This window comes from Chelon labrosus, assembly GCF_963514085.1.
Source record: "Chelon labrosus genome assembly, chromosome: 8".
NCBI lineage: Eukaryota > Metazoa > Chordata > Actinopteri > Mugiliformes > Mugilidae > Chelon > Chelon labrosus.
Window position 1 is genome coordinate 19,948,684 of NC_140358.1, and position 22,600 is coordinate 19,971,283.

A 22,600-nucleotide genomic window follows, 5' to 3' on the forward strand; every position below is an offset into this window, starting at 1 on the left:
GATGAAGAAGAAAGGCAGGGGGAGTGTGAAATGAAAATTAAGGAAAGCGCTTCACTGGGCACAAAATTAGTATACGCCCCCAAGTGCAAGATGAGTCATCAACAATTCATTCGTTCATTCATTTTCTGTAACCGCTTGTCCTCTGGAGGGTCGCGGTGGGGCTGGAGCTTATCCCAGCTGTCACTGGACCAGAGGTGGAAAGGTCGCCAGTCTGTCGCAGGGCTAACACAGAGAGACAGACAACCATGAGCACCTACAGCCAGACCTACTCTGCCTCATTACAGTTCCCAAATTGTGGATTTGGAGGAGCGGGATTTGATTTGTCAGTCTGGAGAAAATAGTAATCAGGACATACTGTGTATCAGTTTTCTTTCAGTCCATCTGTAAGCTCGGGGTGTATCATAATCTAGGAACTACGGATGTGTAGTTTTTAGACAGAGCCTAGAAATATGCTCATCATCTGGTTCCCTCCCAGGAGGGTGTGGTGTTACATTCAAAGTACATCCGTCTATTGTTTTTCTATCTTTGGTGGAATAAAGGGAACGGCGGCAGCCTGAGTGGGGTAGATCCCCGCACGATTTTGGGAACAAGCCGCCGCAGAAATGAGTCTAGCCAGTGAGATGTGCTGAGCGATGATCACCTCGGGGAAGCGTGAGCCGAGCTCCCTTGTAGCTGCAGAGTGAGAGAGAGAGAGAGATAATGGAGTATGCAGCAGACAATAGGTGGATGCGGTTCTTCTTTCTAGTTTTTTTTTTTTGGGTCAGCACCAGAGATGGGTCAGCACATAGACCGCGCGGAGGAAACAGAGGGAGGAAGAATGAATGAGAGTAATATCTCATATGTCTGTCTTTGTCCCTGGTTGCCCTCAGTCAAATCCTCACCATTATGTTTTCATGCCTGATTTATGTGGTGTGGTTGATGTGGCTGGATTTTTTTTTTTCTTCCTGCTTTACAAGACGGAAAACAGAGAGGTGACAAACACTGTAAACCAGTTCTGGGGCTGCATCTCTACCTGTACAACACAAAGTGATGCACATAGCGACTAACTATAAATCTTGGTTTGTCCTCATAGCCCAGGCTGCTTCTTTTCCTGGTGCGATGTTGAGTAGGCCGGCCTTATGCAAGAGCTATTTACATCAGGTCTGTCTCAGCTGAATGGATTTCCCCTGATATTTCAAGCAAGGGGGAGGTAAAGAAGGGGCGAGGGAGGCAAGTGGGTGAGACGGGCAATGAATCAAACGTATATATCTGCGGTTGTATGCTTCATTAGTGGAATGAATGCGGGGTGATGCACGATCACCGCTAATGTTTGGCCAGAGGCGGAGAGGGAAAACAAGGGAGAGAAACCTGTGGATTAATGTTCTCATGACCGTTGCACGGCCATGGGAGGCAAGCGCGCATGGGAAGGTTTATCACAGAAGAAGGTTATGATTGTGTGGCTGTAACACAGGCTATAATCGCTGCCGAAATAAACACGGCTGGTTGGCGGTGCTGCAATCATCGGTCAATACTTTAATGAAGACATGATGGCTCAGAGATCAAAACCTCTCAAGCTGAGATTGCTGCTCCCGCTAATTTTACTTATACAAGCACAGAGTGGCTTAACGCTCCAGCACATTGAGCTGAAATATTTCTTTTGTGAAAGCAGATTCTTTCACGCTGCAGTGTATACTTTGCAATTCTGAGGTGTTTGTGCGCAATTATTTCCTAGGGTGCATCCATGAGGGAACGGACTTGTTAAATAAATGACAGGGAGTCGCTGTATACTTACACTATACATTTTGTTTTTCCAAGAGCTGACATCGGGGATCATCCGGCACATATCTTTTGTTCATTTGTCAAGTCTCTGTCTCCTCTCTCCATCCATTTCTCAACACCTCCCGGTATCATCAGTCACAGACTCTAACCACCCGCGGCGAATGTGAATTAACAGACGGCATGCTGCTAGCAGCACCTTGCTTGCCACTGAAACAGATTCATCACGCAGACCTAGATACCGCCTCCCCTCACTAATACACACATATACGTACGCACACACTTTCACCCTAGAATAGTACCTCACATATCATACATCCGTGGTGTAACACTCTTCGCACTTACGCGGTGTACTTTGCGATCAGGAGAACAATAACATCAGCAACAGATTCTTTTTTTTTTTTTGCCACTTAATTTACGACGCCACTGCGCTTTTTAGCTTTTCCGCGGATGTGAGAAAATATTCTCCTGCCTTTTTCTGACCTACTCAAAGCCCCTGGCCTTCACTTAAAATACATCCCCGTTCACCTCTCTTCAATTGCCACATTTATATATGAGTGGGAGTTGCTTGAAAATCGATGTCCATCGGAAGTTGAAAGGAAGAGCGAGACAGGTTTGCCCACAGGTCAGAGGTGCATTGTGGGATATTGACTGTTCCCCCGTGCTGCAGTAGGCGCGTTGAAAAAACACGTCTCCGCGAATATTATTGACAAAGGCAGTACAAGCCTGCACCTCAGTAAAGTGGACAGATACTTTATTATCCTCTGAGAGGAAATTCGTTTTCACAGTCGATACATGAAAACACGACGCACTCAAATGGAGGGATACAGGAGGGATTGGTCTTTGTACTGAAAAGCAAATTTTTTTTTGTACCTCAAAGAGCCAACATAAGGTTTGATATATACCTTTTGATCTAACATAAACAATTTCTTAATGGTTAAAGGAAAAAAACGTGGTACCAATTCAACCTGAGTTAAAAGTACACTGGCAACCTTCAAGCACATGTTCTAGTCATGTAATTAATCCCCTTGACGGCGTTTTAAAAGCATTGCCTACCAGTGTCCCGGTAGCTGCGAACCTTGAACACATGCAATCGCTGACTAGCCAACTTTGAACACGTGTGTAATCAGAATTTTAATTGCGTCGCCTGCGAAGCTCGATCGTCGGTCAGTTCAGGTGCCACAGCGCGGTGGCACGGATGGGGTGAAGCGCTCGCCCGTAGACATGACAGCGGCGCTTCGGGCTTGGCTGAGCACACCATCAGGCATAAACAGCGTCTGTGGGTGGGAAGTCGGCGTGGGATCGTGTTCAGCAGCCCCGACCGGCTCGTGGGTCGCCCGTACGGCCACGGTGGTGTCTGAAGGAGGAGAAACCGTATGTCGTGACAGGAAAATGGCTGGCCTCTCTCCTAAGGTCAGTAGTGGGAGTTAGAAGTGACACGGACTGTAATGTACAAGCTCTTCAGACAAGTTTCTTTTTTTTTTTTTTCGTAGTTTGACATGTTTTCTGAAAAGATCAATTCAATCACTCGGGTCTCAAGTGAAGGTGCATGAATTGGCTTACAAGAAATAGTACTGTAACATAACTCTGTAAAGCATTGTGTATCCCTTGTACTTCTGTCTTGGAGAACAGCCATGTGAATATCTGTCAATATCAGTGTTTGGCCAAAATAAAAATAATAGGCAGAAGAAATATAGTAACAAACGGCAAGAGATCCATCCATTCATTGTTTCACATGGTAATGAATGTTCTGCTCAGCCTATCTTGACATGATAATTAGACCATAGTGAGAATAAAAGTGCTAAACTGGACGAAGAGCATGACACAAAGGTCATCGGGAGTTCAGCCGACTGAAGCGTTAACAAAAAGCTTCATTGTCTTAATTATTTAATTTCTCGATGCTGCCATAAATCCTGAAAATTAATTTAGGGGCTCTCTGGCCTAGCTGTTAACAGTCAATGTGCTCGCGAGCGAAGTACATACGGTGCACCTCCGTCTTGATTCATAAGTGTCATCTCTACGCAGTTAATTTGATTATATTGGTGTTGCATAAATTAGATCGGCTCGGAAATCCCAAAGGTAATGCAATCTGTCCTGTGTTACGAGGCGAGAGCAACAAGTCTTTGCGGATAATGCATTCTGCATTGTCTCTAGTTGGCACACACAATGGAGCGGTCTCGTAAAGCCATAAAATTGTTATTATCTCTTATTTTACGTGCGTGGGTTGAGATGCGCCAGAAGAATGCAGTTCAGATTTTGATATCTCCGCTATAGATTGGGCAAATGAAATGAAGTGGCTATAGATTGAGTTTGAATGAAGGATGGCTGTGTCTTAACAGCGGACACCTTGTTTCCAAGTAGCACTTCTTCTAATTAATGCGCGGAGCATAGCTTACACATTTCAGCCATAATTTATGATATAAAACATGTATTATATTATATTTAAACTATTTATGTTCGCTTTTGTTAAGAAAAAATCGCCCTACAACTGCGTAAATCATTAGATATTAGCGTCCACAGAATCACATTTCATGAAGCTGTGAAATACACGTCAAAAGGAAAAAAAAAGAAAACAGGAAATATGTGTATTTTTTTCTTATTTCTTCATTCGTTGTGTGTGGAAGCTAAAACTGGGGATTCGGGGAACATTTATATAAATAATTTAGCCTTTCAGAGCGCCAAGGTCACGGCACACAGACACATAAAGTCCATTAATGTACAAAGACATTAAAGCAACAGGTCATTGTTGAAACATAGGCTGAGGGGATGTTCAGAGTTGTGCGGAATAATAAACCCGCATACAGAGAGAGAGATGGAGAGAGAAGAGCCTCGGTGCCATTCTGCAAGCGTTCCGTACTCCCCCTCTGGAAATGGTGACGGTTCAGGCTTGTTAGACTTCTAAGAGCAGCAGAAGCCTGTCATTTCACATTAAAGTAGCCTAGCATTGCTGCTTTCATGGATTTAGTCCTCGCCGGACGGAAAATGATATATTTATGTATAGATTTAAGATGGGAGGCAGACAAGGTAGTCTACTCATCCCACATTAGCTCCTGTAGGTGTGCGCGTCTGAATACACGCGCGCCCATTGTGAGGTGCGTGTTTGTCCCTCGCTGGTACAATGCATTTCCATTATAAGGCGCATGCCATCCTGTGTTATGGTGAGCCGAGCTGCCGGCTGTTACTATGACTGTCACATCTCTGGAGGAGAGAGGAAGGGGATATTTCCTGTTTAGATGCCACCAATTTCCTCTTCATGCATGGTGCACACACACACATACACACCCGCGCACAATTGATAGATTTATTATAGCGTGTCAGGAAAGTGCAGGCTTCACATTTCAGCAAAATGGACCCATTTGGCGGGCGAACAGCGGCAACCCCCACCCACCCCTTCCTCCACCTAACTCTTCTCAACCCCGCATCCTCCCGCCCCGCCCACGCGAGCCGGGCACGCCAGCCCACTCAGCCGAATCCAGAACGGCACCGAATACATGTTTCTGTCACAAGCTTCGTGTCAGCTTTTTTTTTACACGAGCAGGAGAAACGGGGAAGGAACGGGTCATTCTGACAGTGGGAATCACTCTGCGCGGATCTTAAATGTTTTACGGCCTTAATGGGCCTCCAGAAATAGATGCAGTGCTAATGTCCTCTGACTCCAGGAGAAAAAATAAAAAAAAATAAAAAAGTGGGGAGGAATGTGTCTGCGCTAAGTGTGTGCGCCCTGGAATTTGTGCGCATGTCTGTTTGTGTCTGCTCGTGTGTGCGCGATTCAAATGGGTTTAAGTGAGGGATTCACGCATGCAAATGAAGCCACTTAAATCTGGGTCCTTTTTTCCCCTCTATCTCAAAGGACACCCTCTTCTCTATTTAGAGCACCACTTTGACATCAGCCCTATGGAGGCAAGGCCCTATGGGGCTTTAGTCTTAAGTGGTGCACTATAGACTATAAGGAATCATCCAGATTTGCCTTATATAATCTCTCATCCTTAGAGATATCCACAACAAATCTTTAACAAGCCCCCTGCTTGATTCAGACACTTGGCATAACCTATCGCCCAGCTTGAGCATTAAGCATTACCTTTTGAAGAAGTGTTCAATACCGTGGGATTCCTGGCATTCGGTGCTTCCAGACAGCATTTGCTCCTTCAGAACAGTTAACCATCTCCCAGCATGGTTCCTCTTCTCCAGACAGACTCTGACTTAGAATATTGATCTCTCTGCTAGCTGTATCCTTAGCCCTCAGACAATCCATACTAAATGTATTAGCTGTGGAGAGAGCTACGATGTCCTCTGCAGCTAATCATATTTAGCCGGAGAGAGAGAGAGGCATCTTTAAAGAAGCAGCCTGTTTTCGGGGGGCCAAAGTGAATTGTCCGGGCCGGAGGATGGTGCTGCGATGCGCAACATCAAAGGGTGGGCTTCGCAAATTAAAGGTTCATCTTGAAACATTGCGTTTTAAAGTGCGTGGGCCTACACAAGCCACTGCACATATGTTGCATATGGAGGAGTCATTTCGGTACACCGGCGTGATTTTTCATAATTTCTCCCCTCTGTCACCAGTCACACACGCTTTCTCTCTCTCTGTCTGTCTCTCTCTTTCTCGCACACACACACACACTGTTATGCATCACAGCAGGCATCATACAGGAGAGCAGCACTGATTGTTGAGTGGGGCAATCAAAGGCTTTGATGCTAATCAGAGCTCTCTGTCCTGCCAGTTTGGGATGATGGTGGAAATATACAATAAAGAAAGGCTTTTATAGAAGATGCCCAATGCCTGGCTGATGTGATTGCTCTCTTACCTCATTCACTGGGTAGCAGGGGATGGAAATCAGACATGAGCCAGGGGATAGAGCCGCATACTGGCTCGTGTGAGCTCCTAATTCAGTGCCACATGTAATGAGCTTTGGATTTGGGCCCCCATCATGCATAGAGTTTTCCGCCTAATCTGCTAAACACTTTGTGAAGCATTCATTCCGTTTGTTTGGGTTGATTTCCGTGCTGCTACTTCTTTAGAGATGACAGTAGTACTTTGTTTGGCGGGATCTCCTGCAAACCACTCTGATAACACCTGTGCCGCTTGATGCAGCGAGCGTATTCCTGGCACTCATCTCCTCTCGCTGCAGGGGGGCTGCCGGTGGTGTGTGTTTTTCTAACCGCCGATTTCTCTGAATGTGCGCTGAGCATTTCCGCGTTCGTCTCTGCTCTTGCCAGAGCCATTTTTTGGACACATGTGCTTGTGCTTTTAGTGTTTTGTGCGCTTGTGTGTGCGTGAGGGATAGAGAGAGGGAGAGAGAGGGGAGAGTTTTTGACAGTCCATCTCCATTGTGTTTCTTGACTGCGCGCATGTGCTTGCGAGGGTCCGTGTGTGTGTGTACGTTACCTCCGCTCGTTGTTGGTTGACAGACTGTTGTTCAGCCTTCTGACAGACAGTTCCATTAAATCATGCTGCAGTGGTAACCTGCAGTGACAGGATGCCATTGCCTCCCTGGGATTCCTCCATCAGGGTCTCTCATGCGCTTAACGAGGAAGTAAACATGCTAAATTGTCTGCTGGAGATGAAGCGTAGAGGCTGTCTCACGCCCGCACGTCACGTGTGATGTCTGTACAAGCTAGTTTCCTTACTTAAAGGAACACACATAACGCAGAGAACGCACAAGGCTAAGAGCCATGTTTGCTCCCTAAATAGAAAACGTAGCGTGTCTTAGCATCAGTTTACGAGAATACACAGCATTAATGTTAAACGCCGCGCGCTGCCACAACAAAAAGACACTTAGAAAATGCGCACCGTGCACGATGGCATATTTGCCAGACTAACATGTGGTCAAAATGGTCAGAATCCAAGTGTGGTGAGAAATATTGTTTATTTTCAAACTGTAAAACTGCACATTGGCAGTAATCTTTTACACTGGAAACACAACACTGAGCTTCTGAAAATAACTGCCTGATTCTTAGACCACAACCACATTCACTGTTTTTCCTGAAACCTTTTCTTTTCTTGTGGTTTCGTGATCGTTCCGCAGTCAATTACTTTCAAGTTCCTCGGCGACAGCGCTGTATGGCGGTGCTATAGTTCCAAGGAGGCTGTGCAATAATAAATGCAGCTTCTTTGATGACTCCTCTAATAAACAAGCGCTGCATTTGAATATGCTCTTTGTTGTTGTGAATCTTCCTGCAGATTGAGGCAGAGCCTGCCTGGTGCGAAAACGCTGAGTGGATTTTGAAGAGGTGTTGAGTGCAGGGGATGATGGCTCTGCTTGTTCCTTTTAAGGTTATTTTAAGCCGCAAGACCTGCAGGGCGTGCGTGGTGTGTGTGTGTGTGTGTGTGTGTGTGTGTGCGATGTGTGTCGGAGGTTGTGTTTTAATTAGAGAGACGAGAGTGTGTCCTTGGGCTGCCGCATAGGGTCAGGAGAACCTGGTAGTCTGGGAGAGCAGTGGCTGGGACAAGTCTGGCAGGCCTGCTAAACACCCATTACCCAGACGTGTAGATGCACTCAAGAGCGCACGCTCGTGTCCACGGCCGCACACACAAATGCACAAACAAACGCACATACGCGTCCTGGTCTTGGCGCCATTCCTGTTGGCCGGCGATGCCATGGTAACTGAGCAGCCTGCGTCTCCATGTGTTCCATGGCCTTCTCTTGCCTCTGAAAGCAAAATTACCACTAGCACTACTCTGGGGAGGCGGAGAGAGGTAGGCAGATTGAGAAGGGCGGCAAGAGGTGGAGTGGAAGGAGCAGGGGGAGGTTGAGAAGGAGGTGAGGGGAATTGAAAGAAGAAAAGGTTGAGAGGGGAGTAGAAGGAAGCATCTGACATTTATCCTCCTGGCCAACGGAAAATGCCACTTCAGACTGGCATCTCTCTTTCATTCTCGGCGACGCTCTCTAGCCTCCATCTGACCCGAGGCTCGGCTACTTCACCTACATCCGCGCATCTCACTTCAATTCCCGCCACCTGCCACCGGTCGCGTCTCCTCTCACTCGGCTGCGTCGGCCTCCTCCCATTTTCATGTCCACCACATGACCTTTGGCTTTCATCCAAGCGTTTCTTCCTCTCCCTGTAGTCATTTCCATATCACAGGCCCTCACCTATGCCACATCACGCCCATCTTTCGTCAGCTTTCCTCTTTGATTATTTGCCTCCGAATCCTCTTTAACCTCGCCTCCCTTCCCCTCGCCTTACCTGTATTTGCATCTCCTCCTTTCTCTCCTTTTCTCAAAAGCTAACCTTCCCCTCCGCCCCACCTCCACTCTGCCTCACACACACCTCTAGCGTGCCCAGCCTGGGTTCCAGCCGATGATGGGACTCATACAGCCTCCCAGATGAGGCGATAGCTAATGGCTCTTGAATAATGCATGGCAGGCAGGATTTAGAGAGCCCAGTCTATTAGCCTGACCAAATACTCTGGGCTTTTATTAAAGACCAACACTTACAATTACAAACTACATTAAGGCCGGGGTCCTGTCTGAGCTCCCCCTCGCTCTCCATTCGTCGCTGTCTCCGCAGTCATAGCTAAGGCAGAATATTATCTTTTGCCTTTTAAGATTTTATAGCCCTGCAGCAGCTGACCCTTTTAGAAGGGGTCACCGGCAGTCTTTTCTGGTTGTTGTGTCTTTTTTCTTATGTTATTGTGTCAGAGGTGAGTGACCCTTTTAGTCACAGTTGTAGACAGAAAAGGAGACGGGTGATGCGAAGGGCAGCGGTGTCACATTTTCACTGTTGGTGCTCTGAGTGATTACGGAAAGTCGGTGCATATATGTAGCCTTTTTATGTTTCTCCTCACTGTGGCTTGTTGGGTTTTTTGGCAGTTTTGTGCCCTGGGGTTAGAGACAACGTGCGCTTGTGCGTATATATACGACTGGTACACAGTATATTGGCATCTATGCGTTGAGTAAACACCTGCGTTGTGCCAAGCGCTCCACTACTGCAGACCTGTCATCATTTTCTAGATGGATTTTAAATTTCTCTGTGCTTACTGTTGCCACTGCAGATGAGGCTCCCTCACACATCATTCCGCATGATTATACATGAACGTTAATGGTCGCTAATAGCTATAAGTGTCTGGAAGTGTGTGTCTTGTAAGTGGCTTCTGAATAGTCATAAAGTGTTGTTAGCTAATGGCTATCTAAACATCCCTCTACCTGGCTATGTTTAAGTGCATACTTAGCTGTCTGGCTGTAATAGCGTATTGACCTACCTCTTAATTTTCAGATTGCTATGCATGGTTTCATCTTTCATTTGCATACTAGACTGTGACACGTCTGCACATTCTTGACAAGTTTGCAGAGCCAGGTGTTTGCGTGCCACGGCGCGTTGAGATATTTTCAGAAGGAGAACGTAGCCGTGGGACCAGGGGTCGGTGGGCCTCTGCCGTCTTTTCTGCCTAAGGGTTCGGTTTTTATATGCTGACAGCTCTTTAATCATGTAATGCTGGGAACCAAGGGATATCCAGGCCATGTCAGATAGAGAGTAGGCGGCGCGATAGATTGATGTCAGTCAGTTCATCACAGTAAGTCAACCACAAACCCTTGATCCATCCACATATCCTCGGCGTCGGTCCCTCGTCTGCTGTGTGTCAGGAGACCTAATTGATTACATGTGTGATCCACCAGCGATCAAATGAGAAGCTGCTGCTTAATCAGTAGTCAGAAGCACTGACCTCGTGAGCTACAACTTCCTGCACATGTGTGTACGTCTGTCTCTCTCGGTTGACTGGTGTTTATTTATTCAGATATTGCTGTATATGGTAGATATATGCCCTAAATATCATGGACTTTTAAACCACGTTTCGTTCCATGAGTATCCAGCAAAGATTGTGGCGGTTCATTTAAATTAATATGTAACCATAAATCCAAGCCTAGTGGAGAAATTACTCACGTCAATTCCTTTCCTAAATATAACAGCCACACATTAAAACCACAAACCATTGAAGTGGATAACCCTGATAATGTCAGTACGACGATGTTCTTCTGTGAAACCTGGGTCCTGGCTTTTACATGGATGCTACTGAGGCAACGCCAAGGAGGTGTTCCTTGCATCTTGTTCCTCCATCCCAGATACATGAGGCACCCGTGAGGCCATCCACATGATAAAACGTGACACATTACACCAAGCCGCCTACTACCATTGATCCATGGTCTAGAACCGGATGCTACGCAGTCCCGTGCACAACTAACTGCATTGCTGCACATGTATTCTGACACCTTTCTGTCAGAACCTGCATCATGTTTTTCACCAGTTTGAGTATGTTGTATTAGACCACACTGGTCAGACTTCTGTGCATAATTTGACCCTGTCCCTGGTTCACCACTTTTCCTTCCTTGGACCACTTTTGAGAGGTACTGACCACTGCAAGCCACACAAGAGCTGCAGCTCTGGAGCTCCTCTGACCTAGTTGTCTAGCCATTACAATTTGGCCCCTGTCACAGCTGCTCAAATCCTCCCATTTTCAACACACCGCATTTAAGGACAAAATGTTCACTTGCCGCTTGATATATTCCACCCACTGATACGTGCCATTGTAACGAGATAATCAGTGTTATCGCTTGAACTGTGATTACGACCAGCCAGGCATAAAGTTATGGCCGATTGGTGTATTAATAAAAAAAAAAAAAGAAAGAAAAAAAACGCTGTGTCCAATGATATTAAAAAACTTAACGACGCATTTGTAGTGTGTGAAATTATAAATTACAATGCAGTGTAACCTCACAAGGTTAAAAATTGTGAAGTTAACTCAAAGGCTGTACCACCAGTGTAGCCCTAATTCTACTTGCAAAGTAGAAAAGTGGCACTAAACTTGGGAATGAAGGTAAAAACTGACACCATGAGATGTCGTTGAACATAACATGCAAAGTGAGATCAACGCCTGCTCTAAAGCATTTTAGTTCAAAAATCCATCCCTCTTGGAACTAGTTAAAAATGCTCGTGGTTTCCAAGCATGGGACATCATTTCTGAATTTTTGAGTAAATATTATTTAGCTGCAAAATTCTATCAATATCAAATACATTCTTGATGAAGTCAAACATCAAGAATGAACCAGATCAATAGCCAATCAAAGCTCATGTGAACTGCAATTTTGTACCTGATGCGTAAAACTGTGCGCAGCAGGGGAGAGGCGCTCACCCCTACCTCGGAGAGAAAAAAAAAGATTGAGGCTTACATGTGGCTTCCCTGCCTCGGTTAAATGTCCGCGTACAAAGGGGTCACTAAATATCTTGTTTTCCTCTTCACCTATCAAAGAAGCTGCTTGAGTTCAATAAGTCAGCAAAGGCCAGTGGCAGCACGGGTGAAGGGAAGAGCGAACGAGAGCGGGATTTGCCGGTGTTTTTTGTCAAAAGAGAGAGGTGTGATTGGGAGGAGGAGTGATGTGGTAGGTATCAAGCAGGTCTCACAGCTATTCTGATTGCATCTCTCGAGCTTTGCACTGATACGGACATGAAGAAATGACTCAGAAACGTTTGTGTGTGTGCGCGTGTGTGTATTGAGACAGCACAGGACTGCAGTGTCTTATCTTGGTTAACGTTATTCCTTTGTCTCTCTGGAGGCACGCGGGGAGCAGAGGGCAACTGCAGTCTGATGTGGGGCATCTGTTCCCACATTTGTAAGTTTCTCCTGGTGTGTGCGTGCGTGTGTGATTTTAAGAAAGAGAGAGGGACGGACAGAGAGGTGGCCGAAGGAGTGTGAAAGCACATGCTTGCGTGTGTGCCGTGATCGGTGTGATAGGTGCGGTCGGTGGAGTGGAACGGCAAGATGTTGTTGCAACAGAGGGCAAGTGCCGCCTTGTCATTGGTCTGTGTTAATTCTGACCCGGGGCGGGGGCTGCACTCACCCCATTGACCGCAAGATGGCCGCCAGTCGAGTCTGCAGGTGGTGCTGAAGACACGTCTATTTCCTCCCATTCTCTCCCTCTCTCTTTTCTCCACTCTCTTTGTATCCATATCTCCCTCCACCATCTATTATATGTTCCAGTCGGAATACCAAGCAGCCCGTTACTCTCTCAGTTATTCCCCCTGTCTACCCGTATTCACACTTGTCCTCTACCGCAACGTGTGTATATATACAGTATGCACACCTCTGTAAATGCTTTCCATAGTATAATCTCAGTGGGGACATTACGTGCATAATCTACTCTATAATAAGACTCCAGTTGGCCCTGGATGCCTGGTAAAGATGGGAAGGGAGATGTGTTAATTAGTCTCATTTACTGCGCCAGCTAGTAAAGAGCAGGACCCCTTCACAGACGACCTGCTTCTCCTTGACAAGAGCTACAGAGTTGCTGATCAAAGTTTCACACGGCAAACCCCCGGGGATCTCTAGGTGAGCTAAGCCGGTTCCAGTGGTCTTCTTTAAGCGAAGAGCACCGCTGGTAGACGTTCTGGGAATAGGAATTATTGACTGGAGCGGCGTGGTATGGAAATAGTGTCTCTGGTGTGCCATCGTCGAGACGGAAAGCTTATAGTACCCTGATTTATGACTGCTGTGGAGAACTGAGTGCTTCATAAAGATTTGCCGCTGGCTGAGATGGAGTAATCAGCGAAGTGATCTGACTTTGGCGCATTACAATTCCAACGAGTTGTAAAGTCAGTCACAATGCCTCGACTTTGTCGGTCGGACAATGTGCGGCGGAAGGAGTTACAGGCTAACTTTGGCCCTCTGTCAAGGTCATATGGATTAGAAATGATTGGGTTTCCAATACTCTACTGGGGAGTTCTGCATGATGAATCATCACTCTATTCCAAATCGACACCAATTAAGAAGGGTCTGTTTATTCCGCTGTGGGACATGCTGTGGATGTTCACTTGGAACACACATTTTCACCCCCTTTCTCTTTTCACCGGCAACACTGTGGCATTTGCAGGGATTAGTACAATGCGCGTGTGTTGTATCTGTGCACGCTCCCTCATGCGCTCTCGGGTTCATATTTCTTTCAGGCTTGCGGATTCGCATTCTGTTTGCACATCCGTGCGTGTCCGTGTTTACGTGTGCGGAAGTGTTGGCACGTGCGTGTCCACAGTCGTGTCACTCAGTGTTTACTGTGTAGCCTTGCTCTGTTTGTGCCAGCAGCTTCATGTCTGTAAGGCATGCTATATGAAAAGTGAGGTTGTGGAGCCCAGTGCCGGAGCCAGTGAATTCATTTGCATTCATTCCACTGCCTGTCTCTCCTCAGAGCCCATTCTAATTACCAGCAGCTCAGGTCTGCTACAACACTGCGCATACTCTCTCTCTCGCTCTCTCTCTCTCTCTCTCTCTCTCTGTATCTCTCTCAGTGAAAAAATGGGCTGCCGCTGGTGGTGCATTCCTGTAGCTTTGATACCACTCTCTCTTTAGCCTGCCAGGAATCGCTTCATGTTGGTTTGTTTGCTGTCAAGCCCAAGCACTTTCTCCTGTTTTAATGTCAGAGTCAGAAAAAAAACAAAAAACGTAGCGTATGAATGTGTGAGCAGTAGAAACTCCTCCTCCAGACTCTTGTGTGTGCCTGTTGTGATTGTTTTGGGGTCGAGGGAGATGCAGTGTGTTTTCATGTACAGGACGGCGAGCGAGGAGGAAGGAGCGAGAAAACTGCGAGGCTTCTAAAGGATGAATGTGCTCACTAATCACCGGAATGGCCATCGTGGCGTTTCACCTCCCGAGTCTCGAACACCTTGTCGCGCCGTCTTCCTGGTGATGCAAATTTCCAAGCAAGGCCAATAACTCACATGATAGCACTGCCATTACTGAGCATGCTCCAGAGCTCTGTGAGCCACTCATGTGCACCTCTATGCAGGAATGCACACACGGATGTATGATATGCAGCATGCACACACATAAACACCTGCCCAGCTCCATGGCATGGTAATGACCGGGCACCCTGCAGCAGTGACAAGGTCAGGAAGGATCAGGACGCTGCCGTGCTCTCAGGAGAGATCGGCTGAGCTCAGCTAGCTGCTCCTCCACTATGGGCTACATTCAGCCAAACTTGAACTGCCCTCGTTTTGCCTCTTCCTGCAAAACTCGTTAAGATCAGAAAAGTTTGGTTGGCCATCTCGTGTATGCAAAACATCAGCGGATTAATTCTAGGTTTTAAACAGATCATTCAAAGAAGCGCAAGACCACGGGAGCATGCTCCCCTGAAAATGTAATTTGCGCGGAGGCCCCTGCAGTGAAGTGTTTGAGTGATGTTAAGCCTCTCGCAGTGGAGCTGAGATGCTAGACTCAGGAGGCTTCATGCGCTCTCCAGGGAAATGCTACTTTCAGAATCACCTGCAGCCTAAACATGATTGCGTAGCTGCTTCCGAGTTGTTTTTGGAGATGCGGGAACAAACAAGCAATTATACGAATGTGCGCACGGATATACACCTTCACATACGTCCGCGCGCGCCGAGCGAGTCCTCCGGTCTGAAAAAAAGCCCAGATGATGCATGGCTGCTAATTATCAGGCTCTGTATGAAAATCGACTGGGCTCCGTATGGGAGGGAGAAGCTCTTAGAGCACTCGGTTTCTTCATTTGTATTTTCTTGCTTTAATTGGACAACATGATTGTGTCACTTTGTTAAATGGAAATCCCACCGTTTATCCCTGTGTCTGCAGAGATGAATCAATGGCTGTTTTTATTCTAATTGCTGTCTCAGAGCCCACTGTCATCAGTGTAATTATCAGTGTTTCTGCCGCCATCACCGCTGTTTTCATCATCATTGTTATCACTGTTATTACTGATGTTATCGTCATTATCTTTGTTATTTCCATCACCCCCAGCCAGCCACTATCAGCGGCGTCATCTTCTTCAACATCCTCATCGTCGCTATGATCATTAGCAATATTAGTCCCCGGCGTCATATGTTCACTATTCTTATTATCGATGAAACCATCCTTCATGCCGACTTCATCAGCACCATCAGCAGCCAACCGGTGAAGGGAGTCATATTAGAGCTTATAACGTCTGATGAGATAATGTGTTATCTCTGGTCAGCAACTCCGTTTAGACAAAGACAAATCGTCGCAGAGAGTCAGATGGTCAGCCGGGGCAGGATCCCATCTCATTACCACAAGAATGAAGAAGAACAAAAACCAGCTAGCTCTAATTTCGGTTGTCTGACCTTTTTATGGGGTTAATTATTTATTTCATCGAAGCACAGCAGTGGAATAAACTTTGTGGCAATTTAATGCAAGTCAATTAAGAAGTGAAAAAGATGAAAAGCTATCCTGGGGGAAATTATTAATCTTTTATTTTTAGAGTGGGGCGGATGGTGCGCTTTTTCAGCGGGCCCGGCCGACTGCAGCGTTAAATGTTTTCGAAAGCGGCCGCGTTCCTCTGTTAGACAGACAGGTTAGATATTGTTGAGGTCAGGCTCTATGGATTTTATATGGCTTCTGTGTAATAGGTGAAATTAACTGTGTGCTAGAGTGTTGGGCACAATAATGAAGCAGGGGTGAGAAGAGGAAGGGGAGGGGCGTTAGCAAACACAGGGAGCGAAGCGGAGGAGAAACCCCGCTGAAATATTAGGCTTTAATATCATCGCGGCCCGTGTTTTTTTATGGTTTGCTTCACTTCAAATGCGGTGGTCTCTTCTTATTAAAGAAGCTCTACGTTGTGTGTGTCCTGCCTCCACACTTGACTGTATGAAAATTAGCGGGGTGAAGGGTGGCCAAACGTTACTAATTATTTTTGGTTTGAACCGCCGTTCTGAGTTAAATGGTGAAGTATTTCCTTTAATATCTCAAAGCAAGCAGCAAATATAACAAAATGGCATGAATGCAGCCAGTCTTCCATTTTAAAAAGTAGCACTATAAAACAGAACGGTTGCAAATGGGTGCACACGGAGGCAAGCTGATAGGAAAAATAAAGCCCTGGTACAGAAACTGAACTGCGGTCCTCGTGCATGTCTTTTATAATGTAAATATAATAAAGTTAATGTCAAGGATTTTATGTAATGAACAAAGATGAAGTATTTGTTTTGTTTTCTCTTTATTTTAATGAGCTATTTGGCTTTTTGTAAAAGTTCCCAAGGCCAAAGTTCACGTCAAAGGGAGTTCCACTCTCCCCCAGAAATTGGTGCTCCTCAACTGTCCACAGAAAGTACAAAAGAAACTCAAAGGTGCCCTTTGGCGCTGTAGCAGTGGTACATCAAGTTTGCAGCTGACTCCAGTGTTAACCGGCCGGTAGCAATATCAGATGCCATTAGATACGGCTAAAGTTCGTACTGCTTTCAGGCAACAAGAAGTTTTTCCTGCTAACATGTGTTGTAATTCAAACCTGTGATCTTTTACGAAATCTGAAGTAGTTTCAAAGTAGTTGTTAACGTAACAAACTTGTTTTGGTCCCTATTCTAACAAGGAAAATAAAACTTAAGTCCAAAAATCTAAAAATCCCAGTCTCCAGAGTTAAAGGCCTGTGATTTGTGGCTTATTGTGAGCCTCCACCAGAACGCCAACCTCCATGGAAGGACGTCACAAGTTATAATTTGGACATTTATGCCTTTATTCTTTAATCTTCATTCCTGCACCACAGCCTCGGTTCATGGGGCTCATGCTCAACCAGGTGAGCTACTGGGGTGTCCCTGGAAGCTTTATAACCCATAACGTTTTCTAACCCATAATGGACACTAGTTGTGCCAGTTTCTAGTCTTTAAAAGGAACAAGTCAAGCAAGTTTCTGATGGGTTATAACCTATTTAAACCTCAACTTCCCACCAGTCCCTTAAAACTGAAGAAGCTACTCGGATGAGTGGTGAAACGTCTTCTCAAAAACTCTACAAGTCCAGTTGCCTTTTTTTCAATCGCTCTTTGAATATACCATGACCTGGATGTCTGAGAACCTTCACAGACACCTAGGTCGATGTCCCGAAACCGGGAACCCCAAGCCCTGTTTGTTTGGGATTGTGAGAACACACTTTACCCGCAGACCGATACAACTACACCCTTGTAATTATAGTACACAGCCGAGCAGTTTACCCGATGCATCTTCGGAGGAGAAACTCTCAGGTGAATAGGTCGTTGGCTGCCTCCATCTGTGCGTAGCCTAGATGCTCGATCAAACTGAACACGTTGTTCACATACAGAACGCCGGTATATGAATTACAGAACAGTAATAAATGCCAGTGCCGGCGCTCGCTGCTGATGCTTCACTTTCGGTTCGGGTTATCTCCTGATTTTCTGAAATCCAATTTTCCTGCATAATTACGAACAATCACAAAGCGAGCGTCGAGGCCGTGCCAGAATGATGTCTAATTTGCCCTGTGACCACGAGCCAAACCAAGGTTAAATGTGAAAATCGGAACAAAATAGAGATGTGAAAAGACCCTAAAATTAGAACCACTCGATATTTCACCTGAGTGCTTGTTCTCTGCGGCTGTCATCGTTCAACATTAGAGTAAATTGCAAACCCAGTGCGTCACAGTCCCGACACCAAAGGACGCCTGGATCGTCTCTTTGAAACGATGACTAGCAGCGAGGTTGGCATGACATGTCCTCTAAGTGGTTGTCCAAAAACGGAGTGGGCAGCTGACCAGTCAGAGCGCACTGGGCTTTTTGGGAGGGGGATCTTAAAGAGACAGGAGCGTGTTTCAGGCAGAGGGTAAAAAGAGGTGCAGCAGGAATTAATACTCTGAACCTCTTTAGCCGTCTTCCCATCAGTTCCTGCATATTTTTCTCTTAGGGAGTTTTCCTGACTGTAGCATTTTAAAAATGTCTCTGGCCTTTCCAAAATCACCTTGTACAAGTAGCCCTGAACATCTGTGAGGTTCATCAAGACCGAAAGCGAAACACGATGAGCACGACGAGCCTTCGCGAACACGATTACTCCGCACACATTATCCATTTTTCATTCATTCAGTTTTATGCCCACTTGTTAAGAACGAGAGCTGCACACTCATGACAACTAAGTCATTACACACCGCTACCACTACACTGTGCATGTGTATGCTTCAGTCATTTTATTTCTCGTCTCACTTCATTAATAGGACTTGGCTTTAAACGTCTAAATTGTCATAAATAATTTCTGTGCTATTTTGGGCCCATCTCACCAACAGTAATGCATTTTTAATACCTGGCCCAGATACCTGTTACCTGTTACTTTTCCCACTAAATCCCCCCAGATCTCCCTTCCGCCGACTATAAAACGCTTTTCCTCATATCTCACTTATGTAACCAAAAGCTGATGATTCCAGGAAAAATATCTCATAAGCGACTTTCCGAAAGTGTCTTTTCTGGAGGGCTAAGTCCCAGAGGAACCCCAGGGCAGAGGATGTTCTACACTGTCACGACTGTCATCTAGAGCTGTAATGGCCCCTCCCCTGGCCTCTTTCTGCTCCCCGCAGACTTGATTTGATGTTTCTGAACTAGCTGGCTGGTCTGCCAAATATTGCACGGCCCCTGCCCTACATCGCCTTCCCTATTTAGGTTACATTTACTATTTAACACAACATCACAGCTTGCGTGTTTGATGCGACTTTGTGTGAATGAGCGAGAGAAGTGTTTCTGCAGTTTTTTTTTAGTTTTTTTTTGCATTTGTGTGAGAAGAGAGGAATTGAGTCAGTTTGTGGATCTTTGGGAGCGCGGACCCAAAGCTGCCTTAGCTAAGCCTTCTAAAGCACCATCTGGCAGCCAAGGCCTCTGTGTCACCCTACTCACCAAGATTACATTCTCCCCTGGCCTTCTATCCTCTCCCCTTTTCTCCTCCCCTCCTGTCCTTGTTGTACTTTCCTTCCCCTTCGCCTGGCAGCAAACACAAATGCGGCAGATGAAGGTGTTATAACTCAGGTTTTCTAAAACTGGTGAACTGGAAATAATTTGACTCGAGAAGCAGAAATAATTTGGATTTATAATATCAGTTTCAAAGCAATTGTGAGCCATTTGGGCTGAAAGGAGTTTCTCATTAAACTGCTTTCTATTACAAGGAAACACTGAAATCATTTTTGAGCCGCCAAAAAATGCAAAAAAGTCAAAACATGACGTCGTATCTGATCGCATCCCTTTGCTTCTGTTCGTCTCGCCAGTGCATAGAATATATTTAGCATTACAAATCTTGAAATGGCTTCACTCTTTTGAATTTGCATGCGTGGTTTAGGTTCCAGTGTCAAATTTGCAGGAGACCACTGTCCAACGCAAAGTTTGGATACGCAAAACACCTCGTAGCGTTGTTGCCCCACATACAAATGAACACGCAACGTCAAGTCGCACACAGTGGTTGGATGTAAAATAACTAAAAACATTTTACATGCACACAGACATGATTATCGGACACGGAAGTTGCATTTCTCTAAAGTGTCTCGAGACTATTCTGTCATTGGCTATATACATATACATAATTCATTTATTTTCTGTAACCGCTTGCCCTCTGGAGGGTCACGGGGGGGCTGGAGCCTATGCCAGCTGTCACTGGGCGAGAGGCAGGGTACACCCTGGACAGGTCGCCAGTCCGTCACACACCTATGGCCAATTTAGAATCACCAATTAACCTAACAAGCATGTCTTTGGACAGTGGGAGGAAGCTGGAGTACCTGGAGAGAACCCACGCAGACACAGGGAGGACATGTAAACTCCATGTTGGCCGATGGATTCGAACCCAGAACCTTCTTGCTGTGAGGCATCAGCGGCTAAATCCAAATAAAATAAATGAATGAACTGGAACTGAATCGCTCCAAGTTGAACAACAACATTAAAACGCTGTTTACATGTGAATTAATCTGTAATAGTGACCAAATATACAACATCAAAGCTTTGGAAAGGCCTATCGTGCACTTACAGTCATTTGAGCATCTGTTATTAATACGGAACAGTTCGAGTGCTGTATTTTTCGACAGCTGCTTTGTGAAATGAAGGATCTAAATTCTTCTTGAATCACCGCAACGTTATTCGGAGCAGGTTTTAGCCTGAGTCATCGGCTGCGTTGTGATTCGGTATCACCTTCGGCTGGCAGGTACTTAATTTGATGCGTCAGAGAGTTAGCTTCGGAGAAATGTTCACATCGACTTTATAATTTCTAATTGCCTCGCATTGTCCTCAAGCGACTACAGTGTATCACAGCCTGAATCAAGCCTGAAATCGACAAAGTCCTGCTCGAGTTTAAAGTATAATTCGGCGTCTGGAGCGTGCAATGCAAGTTGCCAGCTCGAGTGTCTTAGGAAGGCACCACGTTTTGTTTTTTTTTGTTGTTGTTTTTTTAAGGAAAAGTTTGAAAAAAAAAATATATAGAACTGCTAAAAACATCTAGTATCTAGAAAAAAAAATAGCTGTGAAAGCAAGGGATTTCTGGCCGGACTCAAAGGACTCCCCTAGTGATGAATCAGATAGGCTGCTAAAAACTGAAGCACCACTTTAAAGCTCCCGGTGCATTACAATGGCACACTATGCAGCAGTGCTCTAAAAATGTTCTGTCAGTTTTCCCTAAGCGTGTAATTTTTAATACTCAGAGGTGGCTCAGACGAAAATAACATCCATTTTCCACATCCATTAGTTTAGACTAAACAGCACCTCCAGGTGATGACACAAATACATTTCCTGTCATTTCGCGAGGCCTTAAATACTCAGTTTGAGCGCAGCCTGATTAGCTGCTGAAATCATCAAGTGTTTTTAGGGTGGTGATAAAAACCAGGTTGCATATGGCGCCGCGCAAAATAATATAGTTTCTCGGGAGAGAATGAATTCTTAATGTCCACGAGGAGACGTGTGCGGCGTAGGCACGAGTGAAAAATGTGACACCGTCGTCGTCTGATTAAAGGCATCCGCGAGCCGGAGGATGACACACACTTGTCAGTTGTTGTTATTCCACGCAGACATGCTAAACACGGTAAAAAAATATCTGATTTCATGTGTTTGCCTGAAATATGCATCAGCAGTGTTCAGCTGAACCCCACCCCCCCCACCCCCTCCCCCCCGCCTGCACGTTTCTGTGAAAGCGTGAAATAAACATGTGACGTGAGCAATGGCACGTCATGATTAATGAAGGGATCATTTCATTGTATTGGGATGCGGAGAGAGTGGAGAAAAAAACATTTTATTATGTGCTTTGGAAATGTGGCAAATGCAATTCAGGCTCGTTGGAAGGCCAATAGGCAGTGATGCCTCGGGAAGGACTGAAGAGGGGGAAGAAAACAATTTCTTCAAAGAGTATTTTGACAGCACTCAAGCAGTTATTCTGTAAACACTAATGTCAAATATGGATATATATATACAGTATAAGCAGAGGAAATGTCATCATGACGTCTGCTACTATAACAATCTTCAAAATGACATTTCTGCTGGAGACGTTACGGAGAAAGGTTCGCGGACCGTTCCCGAGAACTGTTTCTGTCCTGCCGTAGTATTCTTCCACAACTACTTCGATACACAAAATGTGAAATTTTAACCGCAGAGAGTCGTAAACCTGACGTCCCATGTTGTGTGTCGCACGTTGGCGGATATGATTTCTTTTCGTGCCCGTGCAAAACGGCAACAATGAAGAGATCCGGGCCACAGGAGATGTCGGCGCACGTGCGCAGTTTTCGTGTTATGGAAATGTCTGCGATAAAGCGCTCCATTACCGTTTTCTGTGCAACATTTGGAAGAGAGGTTGCCTCCGTTTTTAAACATAACGGTAGCCGGAGTACACTTTCTTCAAACGTGCCGATTTTTATGCCCCGCAATAGACACTGAAACGGCGCTATTTAATTCTTGAGTTTTCTCAGTTTTCATCTGGCGAGAGTCATCAGATCTGCTCGCCGCGGTTATCTGTGTAATACTTACACTTGAAACGGGAAGGCCGTGGTAATCTCCCAGGTGGGATACATTTCCTGATAGTAAATTGTTGCTGACACTTTGGCAGCAAATAGACTTGGGGGCCAAGAATTCCTGGCTAATACCACACTCTGGTTGACAGATTCTTTACCCTCTG

The 22,600-nt window shown here is 45.7% G+C and overlaps 1 protein-coding gene across 1 annotated transcript in view; it reads left to right on the forward strand.

The window, feature by feature from the left end:
- The window catches only part of tenm1 (teneurin transmembrane protein 1), a gene marked incomplete at its 5' end in the record, with an annotated part of 159,791 nt that overhangs the window by 20,015 nt on the left and 117,176 nt on the right, over positions 1 to 22,600 (forward strand). The gene's annotated exons all lie outside the window — the stretch shown is intronic.